The sequence below is a fragment of the Falco peregrinus genome, chromosome 10 (genome assembly GCF_023634155.1).
Source record: "Falco peregrinus isolate bFalPer1 chromosome 10, bFalPer1.pri, whole genome shotgun sequence".
Lineage (NCBI taxonomy): Eukaryota > Metazoa > Chordata > Aves > Falconiformes > Falconidae > Falco > Falco peregrinus.
Genome location: NC_073730.1, coordinates 9,149,270 through 9,172,522, shown reverse-complemented (window position 1 = coordinate 9,172,522; position 23,253 = coordinate 9,149,270). Strand labels below are relative to the sequence as shown.

At 43.4% G+C, this 23,253-nt stretch overlaps 1 long non-coding RNA gene across 1 annotated transcript in view; it reads right to left on the bottom strand.

Moving 5' to 3' along the window:
* Positions 1-23,253, bottom strand: part of LOC129785289 (uncharacterized) — a 133,043-nt gene that overhangs the window by 59,543 nt on the left and 50,247 nt on the right. Inside the window, exon 2 of the long non-coding RNA XR_008749097.1 lies at positions 12,961-13,022. This is a non-coding gene — a long non-coding RNA (uncharacterized LOC129785289). The remainder of the gene's footprint in view (positions 1-12,960; positions 13,023-23,253) is intronic.

Below are 23,253 nucleotides of genomic sequence, written 5' to 3'. Positions count from 1 at the left end.
GGTTACAAAGCTTTTGGCAATTTTCAACTTAATCTATTCATAATTAATTAGAATTGACCTTAAACTGAAGTTAGTCTCCCTCTTTATATGTTTATAAAGAAACTTGGCGTATTCTGTAAATTACTATCTGCTAGGCTAAACAAAAACCTTTTTTAATAGGAATGAGTCTCTGAAGGCTGACTTGGCCATCCTAGGAATCCTTTTGCTCCTCTCCAGTTTATTTCTTTTCTTTTAAATGTCAGAGATCAAAAGCATACCCAATATTCCAAATGGGATCTTAAAAACAGCTTCTACAATTACACTAATGCATCTGTGTCTCCAGCAGGAATTTAAAGCCCACTGCATCCCACAGCCTTACAAGGCTTTCTTACAGCTGAGTCACCAAGACAATCCATCCTTCTCCTACTCCATCCTCTCTCAGGAACAAGTTCTCAGGGTATTGCAAAAGTTCTTACCCTCTCTTAAAAAGCAACTGTGCACTTCAATGCTACTGCTTTCAATCCCGAGATCAAAAGAATTTGGAATAATTATTTTCTTGTAAGAAAAAAGTCCTCCACAGTAACGATATTGATCCCAGCTGTGTCATCTGCAAACTTCATGGCCAGATATCTATATAACCAGGGCATATATTAAATAGGGTCATTCCTAGTTTCTATATTCCTGGCACCTCTCTTTCGCTTAGTTCATCTTTATCTTGCAATTTCCATTATCATTTCGACCATGAAAGAGAAGGTCCTTATGGGGTTATGGATCAGTGTTTTACTTGACTCTTGACTATGTCTATGGCATTACTGTTTTTAAGAAGCTAGTTATCTTCTAGAAAAATATATTCAATTATTTCTGAAATTAATGATCCTGGTGTGTGTGTGTGAAAATTTTGTCTTTATCCCCTTCCACTGTCTTATCACCCTCAGCCATTTTCCATGTCAAGACTCAGTACTTTTGGAACGAATTAGGTAACATATAAATTTCAGGGGGTAGGGGGGTTGGTGTCATCCCCCATTTTTTAATATATGCACTGTATCTGCTAATCTTCTGTTTCCAAATGTACAGATTAATAAAAAAATATCTTCAAATTCATCTGCAATTTCATGCACCAATTCTTTCAATAGTCAAGGAAAAAGCTTATTCAGGGACCATGGATTTTCATACTGATTAGCCTAGATTTTGCTTCCACTTCAGATGCTGAATTTCTCTTACCATGTTCACATTTTTACTACAGACTCTGACATTATTCTTATATATCGTCTTTACCGAAAACTGAATTAAGGCATTAATTCAGTATTTGGGCCATACCTCAACTTACACAGTGTCCTTCAAGTATAGCATCTCCACTTCCTTCACAGCTGCTTGTGAGGCTGAAAATTTTTCCCTCCACTACTTGTTTTCTTTCCATATTTAATTTTAACTTTTTATCCGTGACTAGGGTCTGGGACATGGGCTCCTTAGATATTCACGTTATCTTTGCATTCTGTGTAGTTTCAAGATTTACCCTTGTTTGGAATATTTGCTCAGCTGAGGAGATTCATTACTGTTCTTTATGGTAATTTCTTACTTCATGGAAACAAAAATCAAGCTTCGTGTTTCTGGCTGAAATCCTATGCCCCATCTCCACAGTCAAATACTACAACTACAGTTTCAAGGTCAGATGTTTCTGTATGCCATCCTCACCAGCCGCCTTTTGTACTGACAATACCTCCTATTCATGCCAGAATTTTCCTCTCCACCTGCTGTCTACATGTAACGGCCAGCATCCAGAGTCTTTCCAGATTTTGCATAGGCACTAAGGTCTAAGACTAAATTTGTTACGATAGACCAAAGCAATATTAACCTCACCATGGCTATTCCCAGCCAGTCACCTCTCTCACTAAGACAAAGAGCTCTTCCTCACAAGTGTACAACAGCATCAGTCAGTTCTGGATAAGCGGGTCTGATTTCGATCTCAACGCATCCAAGAGAAACAATGAGGTTCACATTCTACTGTCCAATGGTATATCTGGATGCAAAACAAGTTTGGTGTTAGGGCTTCATAGATCCTTGCTGAAACTAATCTCTTTCATAAATCAGGACTCATCTACACCCTCTTGTTTGTGTTTTTCTTGAATTTATGATTCCTCCCTAACATTATCCTAAAATACTTGATTAAAAGGTAGCATATAATGCAACAAAGAAACTAGGTAATTTTGCAGCCCCAGTATTTTTAGCAAATATGATCATAAACCACAAAGCAGTCACTTCTGCTGACAAAGCACTTCTCTCTCCTTTAGATTGCTCAAGTTGGTACAATACTGGTGACAAATTAGCATCACAGCCTCCTGCTTCCAGAACAGTCTAAACAAAATTAGCCTGTATTAAGTGATAAACTACCTCTCATGCACAGGCTGTGTAACACAGCTGCTCTGCACTGTGCCAAACAACAAATCCCTTCTCAAAGACAAACAGCTGCTTATCTTCAATGCCTTACACATTATCTTAACCTCCAACCACAACGCTGCCACTATGAGCTGGAAATGTACCTGGCAGGTTGTGAGAAAGGATAGAACAAGACGGAAGCATCCACCTGGGCAAACAGAAGCAGTGGTGCCAGGGGAAGAACTCTGAGCCTGGCAGCTCGATGGTCAGCAAGGTAGCATGGTGCAAGGCAGCAGTGGGAAGCAGTGCCCCAGCTCCTGGCTGCGAGTGCCCGCACAGCCCCACACAGCTCACATTGAACTCTCTCTGCTCAGTGGTCCTGCAAAAGTGACTCAACCTGCTCCTAACTGCAGTCAGGGCACAGGTTACCTAGCTCTCACTGCCTCAAGACCAAAGTGATGAACCACTCACTTTTTACTTACAAAGTCAGGAAGTTTAGCTGCACTTTTTTCCACTGGTATCATAGATCTCAGTGGAGAGCATCAAAGATCTTAGGCTTATCAGCCCAGGCTCTGTGTGGCTGCAGTATACAGTCTTGCACACATCCCTCCGTGCAGTCCAGGAGGGCTCATAGCAGCATCATTAATGAGACAAAGGAAAGGAGCACTTCAATGGCAAGCAAATGCAAATGGTATCTGCTGGCACATGCTGATATAGTTTCAGAAGTCATGGGACTCTAAAGTTCAAGTACTAGAAATGCACAAAAATGCTGCACAATAACAGTTTGGAGGTCATGAAAACCATATAAGATGAGTATTAGAAATACCTCTGTTCTGGGAAAGAACACACTGGATATTTTCTCCTGTCTTGAAGGCTAATGCAGAAAGGGGATGTGAAAAACAGGGATCCTATTTCAGATGGAAGATCTTGGATGGGAAGATTTAAGTCATGTCCACAGTGTTCCAATTATATCCACACAAAGTGAAGAACTTTGGCAGCAGTTTCAGAGGAAAAAAATGCAGGAAACCAATAGTTTTAAGACTATCTCATTCTGTCTTTGGGAATTAGAAAGGTTAAAGAAGGAAACTTCATTAACTACCCCTCTCAAGTTAGGTCTTTCACAAAGAAAGTCAGAGAGAGGCCACAAGGCCCCAAGATCTTTCCACCCCATGAAGGGCAAGACCATATTGCAGTTGCTTATCTTTGACAGTCCCCTGCTGTATGCAAGTTGTGTACCCATCAGGACTCAGATCTGTGCAGGACTTGTGTTTACTTCACACCTATACCGCATCTCACACAGGGTCCCAACTTCAGCCAGGGAATCCTGGCATCGTTATATCTTGAATGCTACTGGTAAAATCCTCCATAATACCTTTTTTTCAGTCTTGGCTGAACAGTGAAGCCCAGCAATTGAGTCAAAGTGGCTATGACTTTCACTGCACCTCTTCCTTGGACTGCAACTGCTGCCCTACTTGCCTGGCTTCTCTTGCCCCCTTCAAATATTCACACTTGCCATTTCACTTGTCTCCTCCTTTCCATCCCTTCTGATGCCCACCTAATGTTTTGCAAATTACTACGGAAACACCAACTCATTCTTGTACTCTTGCCTCCCTCTTTTCAAAGGGCAACTGTAACATCTCCAGATTCACTGATCTAACCACAGATAAATGCTGCCATTCAAGTCAGACTGGTGAAAGAAAAACTGAGCTCATGGATGCAGGTAGTACAGAGAAGCTAGAAATGGCTACATACCTTTGGAAATTAAGAGTCCTTCTCTAGCAAGCCATGTCCCTAATGTCAGTGCAGCCGTGCTTTCTCACCCCAGGCTGCACTTGCAGCACTGATAAGGAGGCAAAAGATCTTTGGTTCCCTGGGAATTCTGTGCATCAACCCAATACTATAGGTTTCTGCTATTATTCAGTCTTAGGAAACCTCTCTGAGCAAAGGAGACTGAGTCAGTAAGTTTGTCTAGAGAATCGATTCAATGTGATGTCACCAACTACAGCCCCCCAAAGGCTCAATGCTTTCATGAAGCACTAGGGAAATCCCACAGCAGAGGGCTTGGAAAACATGAAAACAACTTAGTCAGTCTTCTGATTCCCTTCTATTCACTTGGCTGACTACTCCCACCATCTGCATTTCTAATGCTCAGTGCCAGAGACAGCTCCACTCCCAAGGGCAGGAGCATACTTCTCAGATGGGGAGTTTACATATGACCCTTCTCTGCTTAAGCAACGTACGGACTTGAAGTCTTTCTGAATCAATGAAAGATAGATAATGAAAAAGAAATAAAGCATCCTAGCAGAAGGAATGTAGACCATAAATATTCCACCAGGTGCAGTAAGATGATCACGGCAGGTAGCAGACACCTGATGCTTGGAACAGTCAACTTGGCTTAGTCTCTGTGGCTGAAGTTCTAAATACCGATCCCTATCCTCTTCACTCATGGATTTGAATCAAGATGGTGTGACTGCTAACCACCATCTTTGGCAGCAGAATTTTTGAACCCAAAGGAGATGTATGGACAGACATAAAGAAGGGTTAGGCAGAGCAGCCCTATGTCCTCATTTCCCACAGCTGGTATTTGTGACTTAAGTCCCAGGACAAATCTTAGCTTTCCTGTTTAGACAGCACAGCAGGTGCTTGGCTGCTTGCGAGTTCAGGGCAGGACTGGTGTCTCCAGGGATGCTGTCCCCATTTCCCTGCACTTCTGCCCAGGGCTGTACGCAGAGAGCATGATCTGGCCTCTGAGTGTGGCAGCACAGAGCTGCTACTGGGTTCCACTTAACAGCCAAGGCACAAATATGAAGAAGTGGGAGAAAGCAGAAGTACATCTCCCACTTCCCACTGCCAGACCTCCTTCCTTATCGCGTAAGAATAGGAATGCCTGCTCTGGAAGGTGGCCATGTGGAGAACTGCAGGCATGGGGTGAACGATCCCACACACTGACATAGTTTTACAATCAACAGAAAATCCACTGATTTCAACAGTTTTCTACCATCACTTCTCTCGTGACGGGGCAAAAGCCAGCTGGACACATTTATTTTGTAAGGACTGCTATTTAACAGAGGACAGTTTGTTGCAATTCAGACCTGCACTGTAACATGGTTCCAGCAGCAATTCCAGAGCAAGGCCCTAACCACCAAAGAAAACAGCATTATCAGTGTGTTAAACCACACAACCCCTTCACAGGCATCTCTCAGTAGTGGCCTTCACAAGGGAAAGGAGATGGCATTCCAGTGATAAATTCCATGATTCACAGGTAATAACACAAAACCACTTAAGGTAGGATTAGTCTCCCCTACCATTTATTACTGCTCAGTCTAACAGATCATTTAAGTTCTCACTAAACAATGGGGAGAGAAAATGGTTTATCTCAAACCCATGCATCTAGTTTGGGGCCAGAGAAAGAATCCTCTGGATCTGACTGTCCCCAGTCAAGCAATGCTGCAGCTAAGGAGTAACTTCCATTTTGACAAAGGCAGCAGCAGAGCTGCTCCTCTGTCAAAGGAGCTCTGCAGATGGCCTTTGGTGCGATATTGAAACTTGATATTTGCAAAAATGTCAGTTCCATTATAAGCATTGCAGGGAAGTTTACGAGGTGGTGTCAAAAAGCCTGAAAAACACTGGCCTAGTCAAGGGATCACTCATAGAACCTGGAAGATCTGCAATCAATTTCTTACCAGTTACTGGGCCCTTTGGTGGCCATCATGACATTGACGTGTTCTGAAGTAAATTAAGGCCTGGAACAACTTACTGGGGAAGGCGATGAATGGTCCACCTGGTGCTTTCTTCTTCAGTGACTTACATGCTCAACAAACATTTGATTAACGTAAGCATAAGTTATGGATTTGTAACATTCCCTTTTAATACCAAAAGGCTCTGCTTCTCATAATTAGCCACCTCTCTGGCTGGGCAACATTTTGTTACACAGGGTGTTTCAAAATCCCCACTCAAGCAGTTGTGAAGTAAACAGCTGATTATACCAAAAGTCCCAAGTGCCATTCAGATCTATTTTTAAAATACAGTGTTGAAAGCCCAAGACCAACATATGTTGGTCTTAACATTAACTACAAAGAACAAAGCAAGAATTTTTTTAAGCCTTATGGATGGATTCCAGCACAGACACTTCATATTTGCCACCATCCTTTCTGCAGTCATTGCAAAAAGTTACAAGATACATCAAACCCAGAAACAAATTGAAAATAGAAACTGAGACACCGAGTATGTAGAAACCTGAAGACGACCTGTTAGGTAGTTATTGTTAGTGGCACAGGAGAAACTGAAACAGATTATTTCTATGTCAGTGCTAAATAGAAGAAACTGCAGAGAGAGTGCTCCTTCACACACAGACAACTAAGTGGTACTGGAAGGAAATTTTAGCAGGATCAGTGAACAGCAGAAGTACTGCACAATGGTATTGAAAGGACATGAAAGAAGATGCCCAGTTTTAACACAAACATGTTGCAGTGCGCTCTGAAGTGAATGAAATTACAGAGGAAAATGCATGGGGTTTGCCCTTTGCTGGAAATCAGATTTGTGCTCTGCAGCCCACCCCTGCACAGTAATATGTAACAATACTCAAGATAGCTCATGCTGCTAAAAATGTTGAAGTGCTAATCATGTTGAAGTGATGGCAGGGTAAAAAGAGTTAGGAGATTCTTAAAGAAATAGCAAGCCATATCAAATACTACAGAGTGGCACCACTTTCTTTTCTGCCTAGGGAGAGGGTTACACCTGGAGGGTGACCTGCACCTCTGCAGGAGGGCATCACACTATGCAGCTCTGCCTTTACTTCTTTCAGTATTATACATCGGGAAACCCACTGCTTTGCTTCAAATCCCATTCATCCTTCTCTGTGGCAGAGGCTCTGCCTGAATGCTGCTGTAATGAGGACAGGGCAGACAGCCTTCCTCTCCCAGTGAGCTCAGGTCTGCCTACAAGCTATAGACCATCTCCAAGCCCCCCCTGAAAGTCAGAGGGAAGAAGGTTCCATAATGAATTGCATGGTGTAGACTAGAAAGTGATGACATTATTATAGATGTCAAAGACATGAACATATTGTCAGCAGTAGGATTGTTATTGAAACAGACAGAAATCAAACAAGGCAACCAGAACAACAGGTTAATAGGAGGACTTAGAGCCTGAATAAAGTGGGACTGTTCACACAAGAAAATAGGTGGCCAAGAGAGACAGAACAATAAATAGACGAAAGAAAGCAGACTGGGAACCTGTGTTGTCCTCTCTTGCAAGGAGAAGGGGCAATATATAGAAAAAAATGATGTCATATGCAAAAATTGATAAAAGGAAACACTCTATTGCACAGTGCAGAACAGAGCACGGAGCCCCTAACCTCACAATTGCCACATAAAGGGCCAGGTGTGCAGAGCGAGTGGTGCATTTGGTCTCAGGAGTGTGCTGGGAGGGCTCTATGCCATGCCCAGCCCCTCTGTCCCCAGAACTGATATCCCTTTTCTCCTGGGAGAGCTGGTATTATCTGGATAATAGTTCTGTCCCCTTCAGGACAGTTTCCATCACCAGCACTCACTTCTACACCCAAGGCCTCTTTCCTGCCCTCATACAAAAGAGCATTTGGCACTGGCAGCCCTCAAAACAGTTCAAAGGGCTTGGCTCCAAGTGTTAATAGCTTCCTGCCTCCTCTCATACTACAGAGTTTCTTCCCATGCTATATGCACGTCATCTAAAAGGAAGAAGACTGAAATGCCAAAAAAAGCCAAAGCACTCACAGACGTTCAGTGCTAACTCCCCAGGCACTGCTCAGCTGCCTGTCTGGAAAGCATCACAGCCAGCGAGAGCAGCAGCACACAGGAAACCTCTCCTGTTCATTTCACTGCCAAACTGCAAGTCTGAAGCTAAAAAAGATTTCTTTTTTCCACAGATATCAGAAAACCCTTCGAGAGTGGCAGAAAAGTACATTATCTGGCTGATAAAAAGCCTCCTATAAACAAAAACAGGGGTGGGGTGGGAATCGCGCACCTTCTTAGCTTTGATAGCTGAGCACACTGATAGCTAGTTTTCACCAACACTTTTAACGTCTGAATCGCTTTGGCCATATCTCTGTAAAGAACAGGCCTTTCTCAGAGGTATTCCCAAACAGCTTAGTGCTTACTGTTGGTGGCTGTGGCTGTACATCGTGTTTGTGATCACCAAACTATGTCTCAACCACACACCATTCACACACAAGGATCTACCTTGCTTAAAACGCCAGGGCAGAATTTGAACATTGATCACCTGGGAAAACCAGATCCACATTCAAAGTTATAGTCCTTATTATTGTGTGGCAAATACAACCTCACCTATACTATTAAAACCCTGGTAATCACCACATGCTTTATCCTTGGAGTTGAGATGCATTGGCTGCATTGTGGTTATGTGTGATAATCAGTTCCAAGATTATCAGTCACCAAGCTCAGCTTGCAATCAGGTGATTTAGTGATGGGCAAGCCTCCAGAGTTATTCCATGTTTAACAGCTAGAGCATTACCCAACTAACATGACATGGAAACATCAAGCATTTAATGGGTGGAAGTCTGGGATAATTTGTCACACAGTAGAAGTGTTAAGAGCAGCAATACCAAGAGCAAGAAATCTTCCCATGAGTCGTCATGATTCATGGCCGTACTTGTGGTCTGTGTTGCAGTTGTGGTTGCAGGAGGTGCCGCATGATTAGACGTGAAGATGGAAGTAGGCCTTTCTCACTGTCTTTCAGATGTTTCCTTTGGCACTGATGCAAAAGCCCAGAAGGAACTCTGAACTTGAACACACAGGGGTTTTTCTGCTCATTTCATCACACAGCCTATGTATACAAGCAGTACCAAATACAGCCCCACATGTATTGAGAAGAAATTTTTTTCTTCTGGAGAGGCTGAGCACCTGTCTCTGGTATGTCAGAACACCTTGTCTCCGGGTCACTCCTAGTTTGCATTGTAGCAGTTCTGCTTTCGACACACAAGATAATTACCTCTTTCCCTTCTGCACTCTCATTTTTCTCACGTGACGAAATATTTGACTGCAGTACAAAAAGACAAGAGAAGTATGATAGACTACCAAGGGTGATGCTAGCTGTTCTGACCCTCCCTCGTTCATACCAGCATCTTTCGCTGTTGCCTCCTGCTCTGCTTCATGGCCTGATTTGTTTGGAAATTGTCCAACACAAGCACAGTCTGTGAGTGCATATGTGCACATGTGTATTGGCTTAGCCCAGTGGTTGGAGGGGATGTATTCTGTTGGCACAGTGTCTGTTCCCTGTGCTGAAATAGCAAGAAAAGTTGAAATCGCAAGAAAACCGCACCATGCCGTTTCACATAGGCACGCACTTAGATAACAAGGACATGAAGAAGAATACAGTGGGATTTGTGACAAAGGAGAAATTTCTGCATAAGAGAAGCCAAGCAACTCTGAACTTCCTCATGAAGTGAAATCAGTGCAGGAACAGCACTCTGCCTTTGACAGAATGAAAAAAGTGAGACCGCAGCTGCATTTTTTGAAACAATATTTGTTAATGAGAACATTTGCCCTGTGTATGAGCCACAGGTGTTTCAATAGCCTGAATTTCCTGTGGGTTCACCTGGGAGAGCCCTAGAACCTGTCACTGTGCCTAATTCACTTCTGACGCCTGCTGCACTTGCCTTATCTGGGAAAGCTCTGACAATGGAGATTCAGCAGGTGCCATGAATGACTGATGACAGTGCTGCAACATCCTTACCATTAACAGATATCTCTTGGGTCCAATTTGAATATTGCTCCAATGCAACAGCTCATGGCTCTTTGCCCTATCCACCAAGGATCTGGAGAACAGTTTATCTTCCTTCCTGTATGTGCTTATTTGCCTGTGCTTGTTTGAACACTGTTATGACCCTACTCATCCTTCTCTTCTTACGTGGACTAGACCCAGTTAATTTGAACTATGAAAGCATATAATTAATATCCCTCTTGGAAGAGCAAGCAAGCTCCTATTCCACTTCAGAAACAAAAACTGTCAAGCTGAGTTCCTTGGGCACAGTCTTTTTTCTAGTGACAACATGAGCCTGACAGGAGCTCAGCCTCCTGATCTTAGAATGAAGCTAGTAGCCAAGAAGCTCTTACCTTAAAATTAAGTATCTTTGACCTGAAGTTAAAGGCAGACCAAACATGGAAATCCACAGACTCATTCCTCTCTTCAGGATCTACATTAAGCAGTTGTAAAGGAAGTGTGTTGATGACAAGTGCAAATGAGCCACTAGAAGGAATTAATTTATGCTTCCTGCAACTACTTCTGGGTCCTGAGTTGGTAACACTACTCAGAAAAAATGGAGGTGGGCTGTCTCAGTTCAAATAAATCAGCTGCTCAGGAGGCAGCCATAGGCAGAGGAAGGTCACAGATCAGAAAATGCTGCCATTACATTGCCTGCATATCCTGAGGTTGCACAGTGCTGCACCTTCCCACCAGCTTTCTCTTGACCCCTGGCTTGCTCCTGCCTGGCTCCCACACAGCCCTGACCTTCCCCATCTCCCCATAGTGTGACCCATTGCTTCCCAACAACCTGACTCTCAATATCCTCTCCCAGACCCACAGACACACCAGCTTTTCAACATCAATACACTGCCCCTCTGCTGTACATTTTATCCTACTTGCATGTGTCTATACCATTTTCCTTTGTTTTAACTTAGAAACTAGCAGCACTGAGAGTTCAAGGCAACCTCTTGCTCCTTGGTTCTGTAAACAGTAAAACTGCTTGGATGCAAAGGAGAAATGACATGGCAACCCCACAGTCCAGACATGGTGACACTCACTTCAGACACATTCACAGCACTTGGCTGCCAAACAGGAACACTTTCCTGCTAAGGAGATGCCGACAGATCCTCATAATCTAATTGGCTTTGGAGTCGTTTTTGCTTGTATTGCAAAAGTATGCACATGGTTTCTCTGCCAAATTCAAATGGGCACTCCAGGGGCAGAAAGGAAGCTCTGATCAGTGCAGCCGCTGCAGAGGGAATGGCCTGATCAGCACGAAATGCCCTCTGCAGCTCCATACAGGAGGAGAATGGAGCAGTTACGGCTAGTGTGAATAAGTTTGGCAGGCCAACAAGGAAAGTATTCTCATTTCACATCATTTCCCAGAAAAAGCTGAAAGACCAGGAAAAAGTCTAGTAATTGCTAATCACCTACTAATACTTGGAATTTGTGTTTGTTTCAGAAATAAGAAAAACTCTCCAGAGGCTTCACAACCAATAAATAAGCAAAGGTATTTGTGAATTCTTGAGATGCATCTACCCATACCAAAAACTTAGTTGGATAATTCATTATGGATAGTTCCATAAAGACACTGCTGCCAAAATAAGACATCAGGGCTGAAGTTTAAAAATGTCTGTCCCCACATATTTTCAAATAGTTTCAAGACACATTGTTGTTCTAACTTAAGCAGGTGAAATGCGTGCTGTTCACATTACAGATAAATGAAATTCAGGGTGAGGGGTGAGGTGATAGAGTTTGCTCAAATACCCACAGCAGTGAAATTTGAAGGCAACTGTGAAGTCACAGAGGGCTCTTGTGGTCCAGGGTAAGTGAACCTTCAAACAAAATTCAAAATCAGTAAATGCTATGTCACCCAACTGGGGAAGAAAACCTGCCAATATACACACATGCTAGTAGTTACTAAATCAATTGGGAAGGAGAACCCAATGTCCTTGTGCAGAACACATTGAAGACAAATTCCGCGCCCATGAGGTATGACAGAGCATTAGGAATTGTCTTAGAGAAGATACACTAGAATTAGGCAAAGAGAGGGGCAAGGTGAAAAGCAAAGGATTAGAAGCTGAGTAAAGATTAGGCAAGGAAGGATTTTTCAGTTTGGAAAACTTTACTATTGGAGCAGCAGGTCTTTGGCAGACATGTAAATGATGACAAGACAAGCAGAAAAGATTTATTTCTCATTGCACAAAATCTAGGGGTAGCCAATGACATTTCCAGGCAGGAGATTTGTAAGAAACAAAAATAAATGTCTTTCATTACTGCATACTACTACAAAGAGTGTTGAAACTCTCAAAGAAAACTGCAAAGACAAAAATAAAAGCAGGTTTGAAAAAGCATTAGACGACATAATGCAGTCTCCTAAAAGCCGTAAACATTACACCCATAAACAAGATGCAGCTACTGTAAACCAGAGATCGCTGAAGGTAAAACAGTGCATATGCTGCTCTCTTCTGAAAGCATTCCCCATCACCTGCTCTCAGGGGTAGAATCAGGGACCAGCAGGATTTGCTTTGATGTGGTGTGGCTGGGGGCTCGCAGAAGAGCCCTCTTCCTCAGTATTGTACATTTCATATTTTTCCACATTTTGTAAATAAATACATATGCTCTTTTCCTTATTAAGCACAGTTCATCCAGCTTGAATTTTCACTTCCTCAGACTCCATTATGGCAGGAAAAAGCATCTACCTCCCAGAGAAGGGAAGCATCCTTGTTATACACAGGCAGATACAAATCTATTTTCCTGAAAACAGCTACTTCCTCTAGAAAATGCTTTGGGGGTTTTTGAAAGCTCTGGCTGATATCTGACCACCAATTTTCATTGTACCTACTGGAGAATTAACACCATCTAGTATCTTACCTGGGAGGAGAGCATGGACTGTCAAGTGTTCAGTAGTTTGTACTTCAGGAAGGCCATCAGGTCTGAAAGAGAGAAAACAAGAAGGGCTGGAAGACTAAGCGCAAGAGACCGCAGTAAAACACAGCAGGAGCTCTTGGGAAGCTTACTATACTACATGTGGTGTGAACTCAGCTGTCTGCAGAGAGGTTAACATGGACACCAGGGGCTGAACAGTCACAAGACGATGCAGTACTAGAAGGCTCATTTTCTGTGAAAGAAGCCAAAATATTTTCCGGGGTATGAGTTTTGCAAAATAATTCAATCTCAAGCAGCAGTTCAGCCTGGGAATATCTGCCCAAGCAATAGCAACTTGGAGGAAACTTCAACAATTGAGAATCAGGGCTAACAACTGGCGTGCCTTGCTGCCCACCCTGCAGGGACTGTTCCTCAGGCTACCCCAACTTCAGTAGTAACCCTGGGAGCCTCTGAAGGCAAGACTTTGTGTCTTGATTACTCCTGAGGTCTGAAGAGCCCAAAATATAGGACAAGCCTTTGTTATTTGTGTTCTCTTCACAATATGGAAATGTTCTTTCTGGTTTGGAAACAAAGGAATTGGTATCAGTCACCTAATGGCAGAAGGAAGCCTTCAAAGTAAGGTGGGCCACCTCGCTCCATTTTGCACAGCCCAGGTCGCAGGGCTGCTGTCGGACTGATGCACAAGTGAACTGGGTTTTGCAGCTGCAGGGGTTTGGGCAAAATCTCAAACCACAAAGCAAAGTTTCTTATGTGTGGGAGGAAGATGTCAGAAAACTGTAGGTGTGTAAAGCACGTGAGCAAAATACTAGAAGTCTCACCTAGGTCTTCCCTTCATAGGGAATGCCATGCTCCCACTGCCAGGTCTACAAGCAGGTTAAGCTTTGCACAGGTGGGGGTCTGTCTGATTTTAAGACAGTTTGCAAGGAGCAGTGGGAGGGGGGAGAATTCAAATGGCTGATTCTGTGTATGCTGCCTCCTGTTGCTGCAGAACAGGGCCAGTTCCCCCATTTCCAATTCACTCTGCCCACCACAGTAATTTATTTGATAACATTCACCCACTGGTGATAAACAGACAAGGAGGGAAAGCAGAGGTGTCTTTCACAGGCAATTCTTAAATCAAATTGGCATAACCACATGGTAATTCCTAAATGCCAAATCTCCAGAACACCTACCAGCAACGCCGAAACACAACAGATTTTTTTCTATTACTAGGGCAGGCCCCCATGAGATATGCAGTTCCTTAACACAGCTTCAATAGGAGTATTCAGATTTTACAGTATAAAATACAGAATGACTCTCAGATTTATTTTTAGGACTCCCTAGGCAGCTAGACTTTCTTTCTCAGAACCAGTGAAACATAGGAGGATCGAAACTAGAGTTACACAGGAACTTAAAAGCACTGCATAGTGGTTTTATGACAGCTAAGAGGTATTTCATTATACCTGCCACTACCAAAGCAGAAGGGGTAAAACCCCTTCTCTGAAGGGAAATTGGTGGAAGTTTTGGCATTGACTTGAGTAGGGTCAGGATTTCAGTCCACAAAATTAGATGGACAGAGAAAGGAGACAACAGCAGATGATGTTCAGTTGTAATGATTCAGCACAGTACTGAGCATTTAAAATTTGTTTTGCTTTCTTGAAAGGAGATGTGTTCCTTGTTATGTTTTGTATTGCCATTGTGTTCTATCCTTTTTCAAACAGGAATTGAAGTTTCCACAAAAATCAAATAATCAAATACCCTCTCTCTCTCTTTTTTTTTAACTTCAACTTTCTGTAAAGAAAATTATGAAGCAAGGTTTTGGTCAGGTCACTCATTTCTAACGAAGTATTTCACTTCACTGACCTGTGCTGCAGCTGGTTTATTCCCAGACAATACCAGACAACGCGGAGCTATGCTTCCATTACAGTCTTGGAAAAGTTACTCTTACTAGGCTTTTGGAGGACTGTATCTCTTGTAATGTTAAATAAATTTCTGATTGAACCAAGCTGTGTGTAATGCTGCAGGACCCAAAAAGACTCTGTAGCCATTTTGGCTCCTGCAGCATTACATGCAGCTTGGAGATACAATCCCCCAAGAGAGACTGTATCAATGGTTAAAATGACAGTAGCATGCTCAGCAGCTGTAAGACTCGTGAACTAATACACTCTTGGAAAAATTGTTTTTAATAATGAACTAGAAGAAAGCACATAAGTCTGTAACTCAGGTTTTTTTAAACCACACTATTTTGATCTGGGGAAATGTCAAAAATTTGTCAATATTTTTAAATGTACTCTTTTGCCTGACACTTTTCAGTCTAACGAGCATTTTGGAGTTTTGTCTTGATGTGGAAATTCAGAATTTTATTCAGCTTGTTCTATGATTGTGCAAGTCCTTGTGATGGGCAGCCAGGCGTAAATAAGGCATGGCCTCTCTGGACCCACTTGAACCTCTCTGACCTTTCTCTTGGGAAAAGAATGATAAATCTCTCCTGGGGTTAACGTATTTACTAATTCAAGGCAATCAACAGATTTTGGTTTTTTAACAGAAGCAGTTCTGGGATGTATTTATTCCAGCCACAACAATAAGTAAAATGATTGCCTGTCTAGACAGAAATATTGTGCTTAGGAATAACTGCTTGTGATGGCTCAGAAGCAGAAAAAAACTTTCTACATTGCTAATTCACCTGGCTGTGCAACTTCCTCCTCCTCCTCGTCCAATGAATCACAGGCAACTTTTGCCAGTTAGGACACAGTTCTGCAGAGTATTATTTGGGACTAAAATCTACAGGATTACTGGGCTACAACGTTAAAGACCACCAATATTTTTTACTGTTCTTCTTTCATTTTTTCTTCATGAAATGAATGGGGTCTTGAAAGCCAGCATTCACCTGCTGGTGGCTTTGCTGTGGGTGGAGGCAGAATCTAAGACTAAAGGAAAAGCAAAACAGCAGTGGTGCCCCTCTTCTGTGTGACAACTTGTTTTGCCAGCAAGTAGTCTAGCCACCAACAGATCCGATTTCTAAATGTGCTTGAGCCAGTGGAGGTACTTTTACATGATTATAGGTGTTCAGATTCTAACCTTACAACTGTGAATTCAAACCTCACTAGTTAGCACAAGCTGAGAACACGGCTTATCTATCATAGCACATACAACTGGCTAAAGCAATGCCTACATTTGTAGGCAAATCAAATGTACAAAACCAAGAGGCCTGCCAGATTGCCCCATTCAAGCAAATGAGGATGCTGCAAACATGGAGCTAAAACAGGAGGAAACAAGCACCTGTGAGTTGCTTTGGTTGGTATGGTGGGTTGGAGGCATACTGGGGAGCATACAGGCAAGCCACCTCCTCCTGGGGAAACTGCAAAGCTCTCAGCTCTCTGAGACCAGAGAAGCCCCCCCAGTCCCCAGAGATGAGAGGAGTGTTTGATAGAAGAGCCAACAAACAAAATTAGTCATGTGGTTTTCCTTAGTCCCTCAGTTCTTCCAGCAAAGTGGAAGTATCACTGGAAACAGTCTCCTTTCAAAATAAAAGCTTTGAATCAGAAGGATTGAATAATTTCAATCTAGTTAAAAACATTTACATGCCATGGGTAATGACTGAATGAAAAAATATCCTGTACATACAGTCATTGGGAAAGTTCACCACAATCACAGAGACTGAGACCTTCCAAGGCTATTCCCAGAACCTGCTGTTGTGCAAACTGGAAGATAAAGTCTCTTTTCCCTGTGCCAGCTGTATCATTTTCCATGGTGGTGGTGTGCAAGGAGATGGGGTTGGACACAGGAGCTAAGTAACAAGCTGTAATGCAAGAGGACGTGTCCCAACACTGCCACTCTCCCAGAACCACAAGGCTGTGGGTGGCAAAGTCCTAGGTCACCTTGGCAAGGACTACAATTCAACAAGGGTACAAATAGGGTAGAGAAAAATTGAACACTTTCTGATGTCCAAAAAATTACTTCCAACCAAAGTCAGAATTATTTATCTAGGACATGGACCCTGCAGCCACACCGCTTAACCACTGGGAGCTCCTGCAGTGCAAGGTGACACGGCTTACTGCACCTACCGGCTCCCGAAAACCAGACATAGGAGACAATAGACTGAGAAGAGAATCTGAGGCTACCCTTAATGTTTTGGGATGCTGGGGTTCACACACAGAGTTCTCAAAACATGTCAATACAGTCTTTTGATCTTCCACACAAACCAATGGGAAGGTGAGACAGGTTTCAGCCCTCATTCTGCCCTACCTCTTCTGAAAAACCTCAGTTGAGTCAGAATGAATCACTGCACTTCTGCCTGCTCATATGTTAAAAAAAAAAAGAACAGATATTCTGTTCTGTGTAGAGATTACGTATAGTTCAATATTTTCAGGTTCTGAGGAAACAGAATAAAAAACAAACTAGCAATAGAGTCTAAATGTTAGAATAAGAACAGGGCTGGAATAAGACCATAGAGGTGAAGAGCAGGTTGTACAACCCAGCAGTGCTCCTTCTGCTAATGCTGACCTGACTGGTGAGCTCCAGATCTAATTTGGAGACAGTCTGTAACTCATCATGCAGGACAGGCTAAGTATAATCCTAAAGAAGCCATCCTCCCCAAGATAATAATCTCAAATCCTTACCACACAGTAGCGGCCCTGAAGAATCCAAGGGATGTGGTCCTAACTGCCCCCTATTCCCAATAAGATAAGCAGCAGTAATTTAAAGTAGCAAGAGCATCATCTGGATTTAACTGATCAGACTGTGGCAGAAATGGACAGCATCAGCACGTGCTCTATAGACATGCAGATTTAACTGAACAGTCTGGTTTTACTGCTATATTTAAGACTGGTGGTTAGCAGAAACAGAGTTAGGACCCAGAAAGCAAGTAATCAAGAAAAATTATCATTACAAACCACTGTTGTCCAGAGTAACCAGAAAATGTTACCTAAGCATCTGTGACATTTGAGGAGAAAACCACAGAGGGAGAAAACAAGGTCCTAGACACCCAAAGGTTAAGGAGAGGGTGAACAAAAACTGGGAAGACATCTAAAGATGCTAGGCAGCAAATTTGAACAGAACATAAACAAAATGCTACATTAAGCAGGGCAGGAACTGGTACAAGACTGTAAAGCTTACTTCTAACATCTGATTTTGCTGAATAGGTAGGGAAGAACCTGTGTTACCAATTCTGGTGAGCTGATCACAACTTTTACTATGTCAGAAATACATATATATGTTAAGTCCCAGCTGCTAGACTCAGAGATACTCTCGTGATATAGCAAAACTCTAGAAAACAAGGTGAAGCAAGAACAATCTAAAAGACCAGACATAAAAGTAAAAATTTCCAAACGCATCATTAAAAAAGAAGAAAATATGTATGTAATTTTTTTAAGGAAATTTCATTGCTTTGGAGTCTACAAAATGGTACTTAAATATGATTTTGCCCATAGATTTCTGTTCACACCCCACAGAAAACTTTAACCACAGACTTTGTTCCTAATTGTTGAAGGAGGCAGAAAGCTTCTAATATACTTCTCTTAGGCTTGGGTCAGAGCAGCTTTAACACTCCAGAGGAGGACTGTGGACAGAGACTTGCACAGAGAAAACTTCTTGGACAAAAAGAGAGCATATAAGAACAAGGATCCTAACAGCAATATAGTTTCTCATGGGAAACTTGAAAGGGGAGAGGCAAATGAGTGGAGGTGGACAGAGGGTGGACAAGTTAACAGGAACCAGCTTACAGTTTGTCTGGAAGCAGAGAATGAAACAATCAGAAAAACAAACAAGCAGCACAAGATCCCAAAACAATGCATTAAACCCATCAGAGAAGTCTAGCCAACAATGTAAAATCAAACCCACAAGGGTGGAAAGGATGAAGATAGAGCTATGTTCCTTCATGGACATGGGGGTGTTTCTGCACGAGGGGACAGCATCTTTGGACATCTCCCTTGAACAGGAGGAGACCTATCAAGCAGGTGGCTTGGACACACTCTTGAGAGCCTGTAGCACTGATCTGATCTTCTCTATTCTCCTATGACTTCCAGAGTTAGCAGAGGAGGAATTGCACCCACACTACCAGGAGGGGGATAGCACTGAGGGAGTGACAAATGGAAATAGAGTTTGGCCTTGTTTGAGGACAGCACTCAGCACTGCGTGGATTAAGCCCCGCACAGCCTATACAAGGAAACAGTTCTGCTTATGCCCCAGACAACTGAAGACTTGCTCGTACTGTCCTGGAGGGGTGGATCATGCAGAGAGAAACTCTGGCAGGCAAAGCGAGGAAGGAGTGTTACATCCAGAATTCACAACACAAACAGGCAGGGTTCAGGGAGATAAGAGAGGGCATGGCCTTGCAGGCTGTCTAGCAAGAGTCCATCTAGCATAACTTCTCCTGTGCACCCTGAATACCCTAAGTGAGTTTGCATAGTTTTTTACGTTTAAGGCTTTTGTTTCCCTAACAGCTGCCTGCTGCATTTGTGTTTTACCTGCTCAGGTTGTAACTGCTTGGTACGGTGCTCCTTGCTATGCAGCTCCTGCATCTAAAGCATAGGCCTGTTGCTGTGACCCAGCACTCTTGGCTTCAGGGGGGAACAGGCAGCTTCCACAAGAGCCGAGAAGGAATCTGTGACACAAAAACACTACGGTCTCCTGAAAACATGAAGTGAGGGAGTGGAGCTAGGCCAAGTGCTGAAGAGAACGTAGCCCACACTGAGCTTGTCCACTAGGGAACCTCCTTCCCACAAGGCAGAGGGAAGGGCAACACAGACTTACAAACCCGTGACTATGACAGTGGCTGAACCGGAGCTCGGCTTTGCTGGAAAGGCTTCCGAGAAGCAGCCCTGGAAACTGTTAACCCCAGAGAAAACAAGACATGAGGCGTGCCTTCAGCCATTCTTCCCAGATGCTATGCCTGGCTCAGGGACAAATGGCCTGGGCAAGTAGAACTAGACAGAAAAAAAACAAGCAAAAACTGTCTGCTGAGCTTCCCAGCAAGGTCACCATCTGTAATTCCTCACAACATTAGCTCAGATCTTGGGAAGGCAAAACCCTGGATGCTTCCAGACACCTAGAAAGAGCAGAGGAACACGTTCCCTCCATGCTGTGCATGGATAGCTGTAGGGTAGCAGAAGCAAACAAGCCCAACTTCAGTGTTTGGCAGAAATGTCACATTAGAACATGACCAATTTTGACTTATTGAATTAAAGGACAAGGTCATGACTGATCTCGTGTTTCTCAGCAGCTGAGAAAGTCAACTCACATCCTCTCACATATCAGCAGAACAGAGTGATATTCCCAACACAACCATGCCTCAGTGCCGAAATATCCCCAGGCTGCCTTTGGTGTAGATTAAGTGAGCCTGAAATCATGGTTCTTACTTGGCTTTCTGAAATATTAATGCCTGTTAGTATATCATTATTCATCTAAGAAACAAACCCTCAGGGTCTGCTAATATCCTGTTAAGGAGCACTTGTCTTTTCCATTAAGACTTAGGGTCTTTGGGGTTTCTTTTGGCTTTCTTTGTAAAGCTTCAGAATATATGTATACAAAAATCTCACTAGTACATTCAGCTTCTGTGAAACAATCTCTGCTACATCTCTATATCTCTGTTTTAACTTGCAGAAGCATCCAAGAGCTGTGTGCCTGCTCTCAGTGCAGAAAATACACCCCAGTCACACTCACTTCCGTGCAACCGTGACATATCTGCTGCATGCTTGTTCCCAAAGACATGGCACACTTGAAAAATTGTTCCTCAATACCTGCTTTATATTGAGTAGCTTTATATTTATATTTCCAAATAAACGGTTTAATTCATACAGGACCTTGGTAGCTGTTGAAATAATTAGATGTTGACCATGGCTTTCATCTGAATTCCTCTTGGTCTTAAAGTAAGACCCTGTTGAATGAGATTAGCAACCTATAAAAATGCATGCACGGTAAAACTGCCCTCTAGTGGGAAAGCACCAATCACATCTACAGCCACGTAGAGAGGAGGGTTTGAGGACCCAGAGTACACCACTGAGCCTCAAGGGCTGAATCAGACAGCAATCGCATCCTTTTAGACCGTCCCTGCATGTGTCTTGGCTGAGGTTGCAGCCGGGCAGCCTCTGAGGGGCTGCCTGCCACATTCCCAGCAAAACCACACAAATGTGACCAGAGGTAATGCTGTTTTGGCTTTTTCAGCCAGACCCTTCCCATACTGCCATTCACTAGGACCTGCAGAGGACATCCTCTGTCAGCTGGCACCACCTATGAGTTGGGGGGAAAAAAGCCTTACTAGAAGAAAACTGAACAAAGACGGATCAATATCAACTGGCAGACAACTTGGCATTATTCAAAAGCCTTGCATTCACACGATGCTGGCGTTTGGCCAGCACCAGGGCTGAACGCACATCAACAGTGAAAGCTAAAGCCCTAGAGACTAAGAACTCTTTCCAGGGCCCCATCTAGGGAGATGTCATCACGCTGTACCAAAGAACGCACAAGCTCCACTCTTCTACCACATGTACTAGACAGTCCAGAACCTTACAGATGTTCACAGTATTATCCCTTTTTGCAGCACAGTGGGCTAGGACTTGATCTAAGGATGGCGACATGTGTCCAGCAACAGCCCAACACAGGCTTTACAGAGCAGCATCTCGTCTACTAGAGGAATGATGTGACAGCTAGGCTTCAGGAGGTCTATATAAAGGCGAAAACAAGGCTCCTTATCAAAAGAAAATGAAGTCCTGATAACTGTACATTTTGACAGTGAAAACTTATCTCAGAGAGACTGAAAACAAAGAAATTATAGCACAGGAACTGTTTGTGCAGTTGTTACTGTGTCAGTCCCCTGCTTCCAAATGTACCTCAACCGTCTTTACTTTTCAAAGCAGAAATTGAGTTTTGGGGTGATCACACTGTGTTTCCAAGGATACAATCTCTTTCTGCTCAGAAATGCTGCCTGGCAGGCCAGATTCATGACATATGCCCAAATCAGCTTCCCCCCACTTCCTGAAGGAACACACCCAGGCATTCCTACACTCCCCTACTGTATCCAGCTCATGCCTCCTACTTCTGCCTCAGACATGTGAGCCTGACATAGAGAAACATAGTGGTGCTGTGTAGTCCATGGAGGAGATATATTCAGTTTGTACTTGGCTTTTCATTAACAAAACCTCACACTCATGGCATTTGCCATGGTTTTCTCCTCTGGGAAACTCAGTCATTTTGTCCAGTGCCCTCACTGCTGTGACATTCTTAGGCTCCCCAGCTATGGTCTGGGCCAAATGATTCCAGAGATTAACCAGCTGGTCCCTCTGCAACAGTCTCATCAGACTTTTCCATAGCCACAGACAAAGCTGCCATAGAATTGCAAGCCCTTGTTTTCACTAGTCATACCATCTCCTCCTGGCAGGGCTCACTGCCTGTCTCCTTCAAAACAGTTATTTTTAGCACCAGTTACTCAGTGTAGTCAGACCTGAAAATATTACTGAAATAAGGAAAGCAGTAATAGCTCACTCTGCCCTTTCTATCCTCTTTTGCTCTCTCTACAACAGGAGACAGTGCTCCTCTTGCACCCTCTATGCCACACATTTAAAGATTCAACAGATGGCTTCCTCAAAGTGCTGCCTATTCCCAGGGAGAAAGGCTCAGTCACTGCACCCTTACAGATGGTAAGCAGCAAGCTGTACTGTGCTCTCTTGGCCATGTTTCACAGCTGCACCTTGCAAACGCTAGTACCTCCATATCCACTCTCTGTGCTTGCAGCACAACCACACTGACATACGAGCCCGTGGCAGGGGCCTCATGTAGGAAGATGGGGTACTTTCAGCCCTTGCAGCCAGGTATGTCAAACGTGCTTTACACAAGGTCGTTCACAACCCTTCAGCAACCTCTGCTGTCCAACACCATTCAATAAACCCTATTCCAACAAGACCACATCCAGTCAACAGAGATGAAAAACATTAAATAGGTGCAGAGTCTAAAATTGGGTTTCCCTGGGAAAATGTGAGATTATAGCATCATTTCCCCTGCACACCACACCTCTCCCCCTGCACAGGGATGCATGCAGAAACAAGAATGTATTCTTGGGATCCTGAGTCAGCCTCAAAACTGTTCCTGCTGTCATTAACCTCTGTATTTAAACTCTGATCTCACATTTAAATTAACCACTACAATACCATACCGGTCCTTCCGGTCCCATCTGCCCATAAAGCAAAGCGAGCAGCAAAGCTCAGACCACCACAGCCCCGTACGCCCTCATCTTTCAGGCATCCCCAGGGAAGCTCTGCCCCTGACCCAGGGCACCAACATGACAGTATTTGCCAATCCCTCACCACA